Source organism: Nomascus leucogenys, chromosome 5, assembly GCF_006542625.1.
Source record: "Nomascus leucogenys isolate Asia chromosome 5, Asia_NLE_v1, whole genome shotgun sequence".
Taxonomy (NCBI): Eukaryota; Metazoa; Chordata; class Mammalia; order Primates; family Hylobatidae; genus Nomascus; species Nomascus leucogenys.
This window is the reverse complement of record NC_044385.1, coordinates 54,868,203-54,876,171: the sequence shown is the minus strand read 5'-3', so window position 1 is coordinate 54,876,171 and position 7,969 is coordinate 54,868,203.

Below are 7,969 nucleotides of genomic sequence, written 5' to 3'. Positions count from 1 at the left end.
TGATCTCTCTCCTATTTCCTTTCTACCTTCCGTGTTTTTACTTACTTGAAAACAGTTCCCCTCTCCTGTGTGTATATTTTTTTAATTGAAATATACCAGGCATTTAGGAAAGGAACACAAAACCTAAGTGTACAGGTCAACAAATGATGACACAGTGAACATCCCCATATGACCACTATCCAGATCTAGAACGAGATCATTATTGGCATCCCAGATACCCTCCTTCTATCTGCTCCTGGTGACTATGCCACACTCCTTCTCAAAAGTAACGTTTATCTAACACTACAGGTTAGTTTTGCTTACTTCTGAACTTCATATACATGGAACCATTCAGTAGGTATTATTTTGTGTCTGGCTTCTCTCACTCAATACTATGTTTGTGAAACTCATCCAAAACATTGTGGTAGCAGTAGCTTATTTGTTTTCATTGCCGTATGGTGTGCCATTAAATAAATATACCACAATTTATCTGTTATTCTGTTGATGGACATTTTGGTTGTTCCTACTTTGGGGTTATTATGAATAAGGCTGCGATAACGTTTTTGTTCATGTCCTTTGGTACACTTATGTTCATATTTATACTAGATATATACTTAGGAATAGAATTACTGGGTTATAAAAGGATATGCTTATTTTTAGCTTTAGCAAATACGACTAAATAATTTTTTCAAAGTGCTCATATTAATTTATACTCCTGCCAGCAGCGTCTTAGTGTTCCAGTTGCTCTGTATTCTCATTAACACTTGATATTGTCAATCTAGAAAAATTAAAAAATTTAGCCATTCTGGTGGGGGTATAGTGGTATTGTAGTTTAAATTTGCTTTGTCCTGATAACCAATGAAGTTGACCACCTTTCCATGCATTTATTTGACCCTTGAATATCTGTTCAAGTATTATGTCAATTTTCTATTATTCTATTCCTTCTGTCTTACTACTTTTTTTTTTTTTTTTGAGATGGCATCTCGCACTGTTGCCCAGGCTGGAACCTCTTGGGTTCAAGCGAGTCTCCTGCCTCAGTCTCCCGAGTAACTGGGACTACAGGCACATGCCACCATGACCGGCTAATTTTTGTATTTTTGATAGAGACAGGGTTTCACCATGTTGGCCAGGCTGGTCTCTAACTCCTGACCTCAAGTGATCCACCCACCTTGGCCTCCCAAAGTGCTGGGATTACAGGTATGAACCACTGAGCCCGGCCCTGACTTACCACTTTGTAGGAGTTCTTTATGAATATCAGATATGAGTCCTTTGTTGGTTATAGGTATTGCAAATATTTCTATGAGTAAATAAATACAAAAGCCCTTGGTTTTGGTGTCTTCTGAAGTGTCAGGGCCACTGGAACAAGAATATAATCTCTATATCTATTTTGATCACTAGTGTAAACCCAGCTCCTGGCACATAGTAGGTACTTAATAAATATGTTGAATGAATGATGGATGAGGTGGATAAGACTGATGTAGGTACTTTGCTCTATATTGTGCTGATCCCTAGAGTCAAAACACCAAGAAGACCTGGGGGAAGCAGATTTCCTCTGGCTTAGCCAGCTGTGACCTTAGGAAGACGAAGACATCCTGGCCCTTCTCTACTGAAAGAGCAGAAATAGCTACAGTCTGTGAAATGACGAGCACAGATGTAGGGAGCGGAGGTCACAGATGAAAAGACAGGAACTACCAGCAAGTAGCAGGCCAGCCAGATACTTCAGAAGGAGAGACTCAGTTGGGGGTATCAAAAAGATAGTGAGGGTCTCTGAGCATCACTGTGGACCTTTGTATGACAAGAACCTCCAAAGGTCATGTGGACTGTCTCTTGCCTCAAGACATGCCCAATCTTAGAGCTTGTTAGCCAAGAGAGCTCTTTCACACCTAGAAACACATTTCTTTCTCCAAAGGAGGTCCCCTGAAACTTTGGTTGGAGGGTCTTATTCTTATCCCCCATTGGGCAACTCTTTTTTTAAAATCAGCTCTAACTTCCTCGTGGCTTGTAATGTCCATCCTGAATACAGAAGACCACCGAATCAGCCTCTTCTCCATGCACTGTTTTCATAGGCCTGTTGCATTCTACAGTGTTTTTCTCTTTCTGTGTTTCTCTCCAGCATCCTTGACCAGATCTGGTCAAGAGTCTCTCATTGATTCCTGTTACTCTGGGAGATAGAAATTTCCCCTTGCAGCACGCTAACAAATTCACAGCATCCCCTCCTCATGTCCTTCAGAACACAATGTGGCATTTAACTAGAAGCTAGTAGTAGCACCCCAAATTTTTATATAAACTGAGCTTGGGGACGCCATCTAGTTGGAGAGAGGCTGGGTGACTTGTCATGAAACATCATTTGTATAGCAAGCACAGTGTTTTCACTTAGAATATGAGCATATGTTGGGTGTGGGGTGGGAAAGAGTGTTGTGGCAAAAGGAATTGTTGATCACTCCACAGGCAGGGGCCTGTGGAGGAGCCTGTGTGGGGCAGCATTCTTCAGTCTTGCTTGGCAGTTGTCCTAATATGTGGTTAATTTAGCCTCTATCCAGAGGTTCTCTTAGCCCCATGGCCTTCCTTCTGGGCCAAGTACTGTCTACCAGTGGCTTCTCCATAGACTACCTGAATACTCATCTTGAGACATCATGAAATTCCAGAGCCCCATAGATCCTGGACCCCCTAACCAGCATGGCTAGTCATAAGACTAGCCTGACATGGCTGGAAACTTTTCTGTCTTTTGTTCTGTGGGGGAGGGTGCCCCCTCCCATTTTTCCCCTTGCTGTGATCCCTCCCCTGCTCCCTCCCTCCCAGAGGTCAACTTCTTTCCTGCTGCCCAGAGCTGAGGTGACATCCCCTTCCGGCTTCATTCAGTTTTAGGAGGATGTAGTGATGGGGGTGGGATAGGGAAGTGTGGCCATCTGTGCTCAGCACTGTCATCATTCCCTTTGCTTCTCTGTAACTGAGCTCCCTTTCCCCAAAGCCCCCTGGATACCCACTCTGGGATTCCCTTAGGCAGGATGGTTCCAGGTATTTGGAGCTGCAGCTCTGAATTTACTGAGTATAGCTGGGAAGCCTTGACAGGAAACAAAATGGTCTGGTGAACTATAACTGGGGATAGAAAAGTAATCTTTGAGAGGCAGTGCTGCAGAGTGAAATATGCCACAGTTTTGTAATCACATGGATTTGAATCCATGAGTGGCTCAGCCATTCATTAGGTACGTGACCTTGGGCCATGTCTTTCAAATGGAGACATAATTACCTTTCTGCAACATATGTTCCATGGTGAGCAGTTCTATGCAAACCTACCCCCAAAGTCTGAGAAAGCTCAGAGGCCAAAGAGGCTGACAAATCTTGTTTCTTGAAAGAAGCATTTAATAGGGACTTGTGAACAGAAGCCCTGTCTATATCTCGGACAGCAGTAAGACTAGGGCTCGTATACCTTATGAGATAGGAATACCTATACCTTACAGGGAAGGAATGTGTAGGACAATTGTAGGGAAAGGCGAGAATGCTATGTGAAGCTCCCTAAGGGCAGGATTTATGGTCAGTTGTTTTAACCTAAGAGCAGGATTTGTGATAAGTACATGGTCTTACCAAGGAGTAGTAGATAAAATAGAAATCTTAGAGGCATTTCCAGAACTGGGGTTAATCAGAAGTCAACATGGTGGATTAGCATCCAAGATGGGGTTGCATTAGCCTTCACAGATGATGAGAGGATTAGGATAATATAGCATTTGGAACATTCCCTGCACACAGTAGGACCGTTAAGATTTCACCAAAGAGAAACAGCCAATAAACAGGGATTAGGCATTTGGAACGGGCAGCTTAGGCTCTCTCTGGGCCTCACGTGAAATTTTAGACTTCCCAGAGTGTGAGGGCATATGCCTACCTGGAAAGGGTTAATGATGGGCAGTCTCTTACATAGATGCAGGTGGGAGCTAATAGGGGCAGCATCCCCACAGTGGGTCACAAGCCAAAGATGAGCAAACTTTATTTTGCAAGAGCCAGGATGCAAAAAGACTGTATCTTGCAAACCAGATTACCTAGTTTCAAACTGTCCTCTGTGTTTACTGCCTACTGCTCTATGATTATCCTCTAGACCAGGGTTTCCTAAACTGGCCTGGTCGTAGGAATCACCTGTTGGGTACTTCTTTTAAAATATAGATTTCCAGGCCTCTTTCCTGGAAATTCTGTTTCCAAACTTCTGGTGCTGGGCCAGGAAACCTACCCTTTTAAATAAGTGCCCCAGGTGACTCCCATGATCCTACTGGGTTGGGAAACATTGCCCCAGTCTGGTGGTTCTCAGTCCTGGCTGCATGTTAGAATCTCCTGGGGAGCTTTAACAAAAATATACCTTTGTCACAGGAGGAAACACTGTGACAAAGGTTTATTTTGTCACAGGAAGGCAAGGCTCAGGAAGTCTTCAAAGACATGGAGGTGCTTTGATTGAATCTGACTGTGTGGGTTTATGTGCAAACTCATTTAATCCTAATAATTACCCTAGGAGGTAGGCTGTTGCAATATATCAGGTGGAAAATGAGGTCAGTGGGTTGGAGAATGGTAAATAGATTAAAAAGTTATTTAGGTTAGTTGTTAGAGAATTGCAAATCAAAATCACAATGGGATACCACTTCATATCCAGTAGGTTGGCCATAAAAAAAAAAAAAGAGAAAATGACAGAAAATGACAAGTATTGGTGGGAGTGTGGAGAAATTGGAACCTTGTCCATTTGCTGGTGAGAATATAATGTGGTGCAGCTGCTATAGGAAACAGTTTGATGTTTCTTCAGAAGGTTAAACAGAATTACCATATCACTGAGCAATTTCATTCCTAAGTATATGCCTAAAAGAATTGGAAATGGGAAAGAATTATTCCAGTTAGAGAGAACAGAGTGAAATAGCAGGCAGGCAAGGGAGAATTTGGCATTTTCAAGGAACAGCATGTTCTTCAACATGTGGTTGGATGCATGTAGGGACGTGTGAAACGAAAGATGAAATGGTAGGCTTTGGTGATATGTTACACAGCTGAAGGCTTCTTTGACATGAACTTATTGTTTTATGCTTGATCACAAGGTCCTTGAACACAGAGATTTTATATTTTAAAATTTATATTAATTTTGAAATGCCTTATATTTTAAAATTTCTGTGATGTTTGCTGACACCTTATAATTTACACATCTGGGCCTTCTTTCTCTGTCAGACCGTTACATATGGAGTCTCATTCACTTGCATAGTGTCCATTTATGATGCTCTGTTCATGATGCCCAAATATCTTTGTCTTAGACTTCTCTTCTGAGCTCTGAACTTGGATGTCTCAGCACTTCCAACTTGTGATATCCAAAATGCGCTAGTTATCTCCCAGATGTATATTTCTTATTCTGTCTTCTCCATCCCAGAAAAGAGGATTCCCCCTCCCGTTTGTTTGTCAGCCATCTGGGAGTCATTCTTGACTCCTTCCTCTACTTCCCCGCTTCCTCGCCCACCACCCATCAATCACCATTTGCCATCCATCGACTCTACCTCCTAAATAACTTTTTTTTTGGATTTATTTATTTTTTGAGGTAAAATTCACATAACATAAATTTAACCATTTTAAAATGTACAATTCATTGGTATTTATTATATTGACAGTGTTGAACAACCATCACCTCTGTCTAGTTTTAAGACATTTTCATCACCCCAAAAAGAAATCCTGTATCCATTAGCAGTCAGTACCCACTCTCCCCTTCCCTCCCCTCCCCTCCCTGGTTAGTCAACCACTAGTCAGTTTTTGTCTCTATAGATTTCCCTGTTTTGGATATGTCATATACATGGAACCATGCAATATGTAACTTTCTGTGAATGGGTTCTTTTACTTAACATAATTTTGTTGTTGTTGTTTTATTTTTTGCCCTCAAATATTCTTCTATCCAAATGTTTTCAAGGTTCAACCACATTGTAGCATAGATCAATACTTCATTCCTTTTTATGGATAAATAATATTCCATTATATGGATACAACACATTTTGTTTATCCATTCATCCATGGATGGACATTTGGGTTGTTTTCACCTTTTTTGATTGTGAATAGTCCTCTGTGAACATTCATATATAAGCTTCATTTGAATATCTTTTGTTTTAATTTCTTTTGACCATATACCATTGCTGGGTGATATGGCAATTCTGTTTAACTTTTTTTTTTTTTTTTTTTGAGATGGAGTTTCACTCTTGTTGCCCAAGCTGGGGTGCAATGGTGCGATCTCAGCTCACTGCAACCTCTACCTCCTGGTTTCAAGTGATTCTCCTGCCTCAGCCTCCTGGGAGTAGCTGGGATTACAGGCATGCACCACCATGCCTGGCTAATTTTTTGTATTTTTAGTAGAGACAGGGTTTCACCATGTTAGCAAGGCTGGCCTCCAACTCCTGACCTCAGGTGATCTGCCCGCCTTGGCCTCCCAAAGTGCTGGGATTACAGGTGTGAGCCACTGCGTCTGGCCTTTTTTTTTTTTTTTAAACCTAGGTTGGACTTGAACTCTTGAGCTCAAGCCATCCTCCTGCCTCAGCCTCTCAAGTAGCCAGGACGACAGGTACACACTACTGTGCCCAGCCTATGTTTAACTTTTTGAAGAAACACTAAACTGCTTTTGATAGCTGCTGCACCATTTTACATTCCCACCAGCAAGGTACAAGGGTTCCAGTTTCTCTGCATCCTCACCAACATTTATTATTTTGCATTTTTGGCTTATGGCCAACCTAGTGGATGTGAAGTGGTATCCCACTGTGATTTTGATTTGCATTTCCCAAATGACTAACCTAAGTAACCTTCTAATTTGCCTACTTCATAGGGTAATAAGTAGGATTAAATGATTTTATATATATATATATATATATATATATATATATATATATATATACACGCACACACATATAACTTAGAACAGTGCCTGGCATATAATAAATAATGTATAAGTATTAAAAAGAAAGTAGGAAAAGGAACAGAAGAACAGTAGGAAAGAAGGACCTCTTAGCTATACTTTATTTCCTATTGTCCTAAGTCAAAGCTCACAATTCCAATCCTAATTTACAAGGCCCCAACTGGACTTCTTTCTTTTCTTTTCTTTTCTTTTCTTTAGCCAGAGTTTCACTCTTGTTGCCCAGGCTGGAGTGCAATGGCGCAATCTCGGCTCATCGCAACCACCGCCTCCCAGGTAAAAGCGATTCTCTTGCCTCAGCCTCCTGAGTAGCTGGGATTACAGGCATGCGCCACCACGCCCGGCTAATTTTGTATGTTTAGTAGAGATGGGGTTTCTCCATATTGGTCAGGCTGGTCTTCAACTCCCGACCTCAGGTGATCCTCTGCCTTGGCATCCCAAAGTGCTGGGATTACAGGCATGAGCCACCGTGCCTGGCCAACTCCTTTCATTTCATGAAGGTTTCAGGCTCTCATTTGCCTTATAGTCTTTGCCTACTGTATTCCCTGTCTGGCACAATTCTCTCCCTTGTCCCCCAACTCTTTGCCTAGCTAACTCACTGTTTTTTTTTTTTGTTGTTTGTTTGTTTTGTTTTTAAATTTAAGAGCTTTTTTGAGGTATAATATGCAATAAACAGCACAGATTTAAGGTGTACAATTTGATGTTTTGACATATGTATACATCAGTAAAACATCACTACAATCAAGATAAAGAGTATATCCATGACCCCCTGTGTTTCTTCCTGCTTTTTTAATCTTTCTCTCTCAACCCTTGCGTTGGGCCACCTGCCGTCTGTCACTACAGATGTTTTTCATTTCTAGAATTTCATATGAATGGAATCATGTAGTATATATCTTTTTGTCTAATTTCTCTCATTCAGCATACTTATTCTGAGATTTATCCATGTTATGTGTATCAACAGGTTGTTCCTTTCTGCTGTTGAGTAGTGTTCCATCATATGGATGCACCTGTTTGTTTATTCATTCACCTGTTGATGGACATTTCAGTTGTTTCCAGTTTGGAGCTATTACAAATAAGGCTGCTATATGCAAT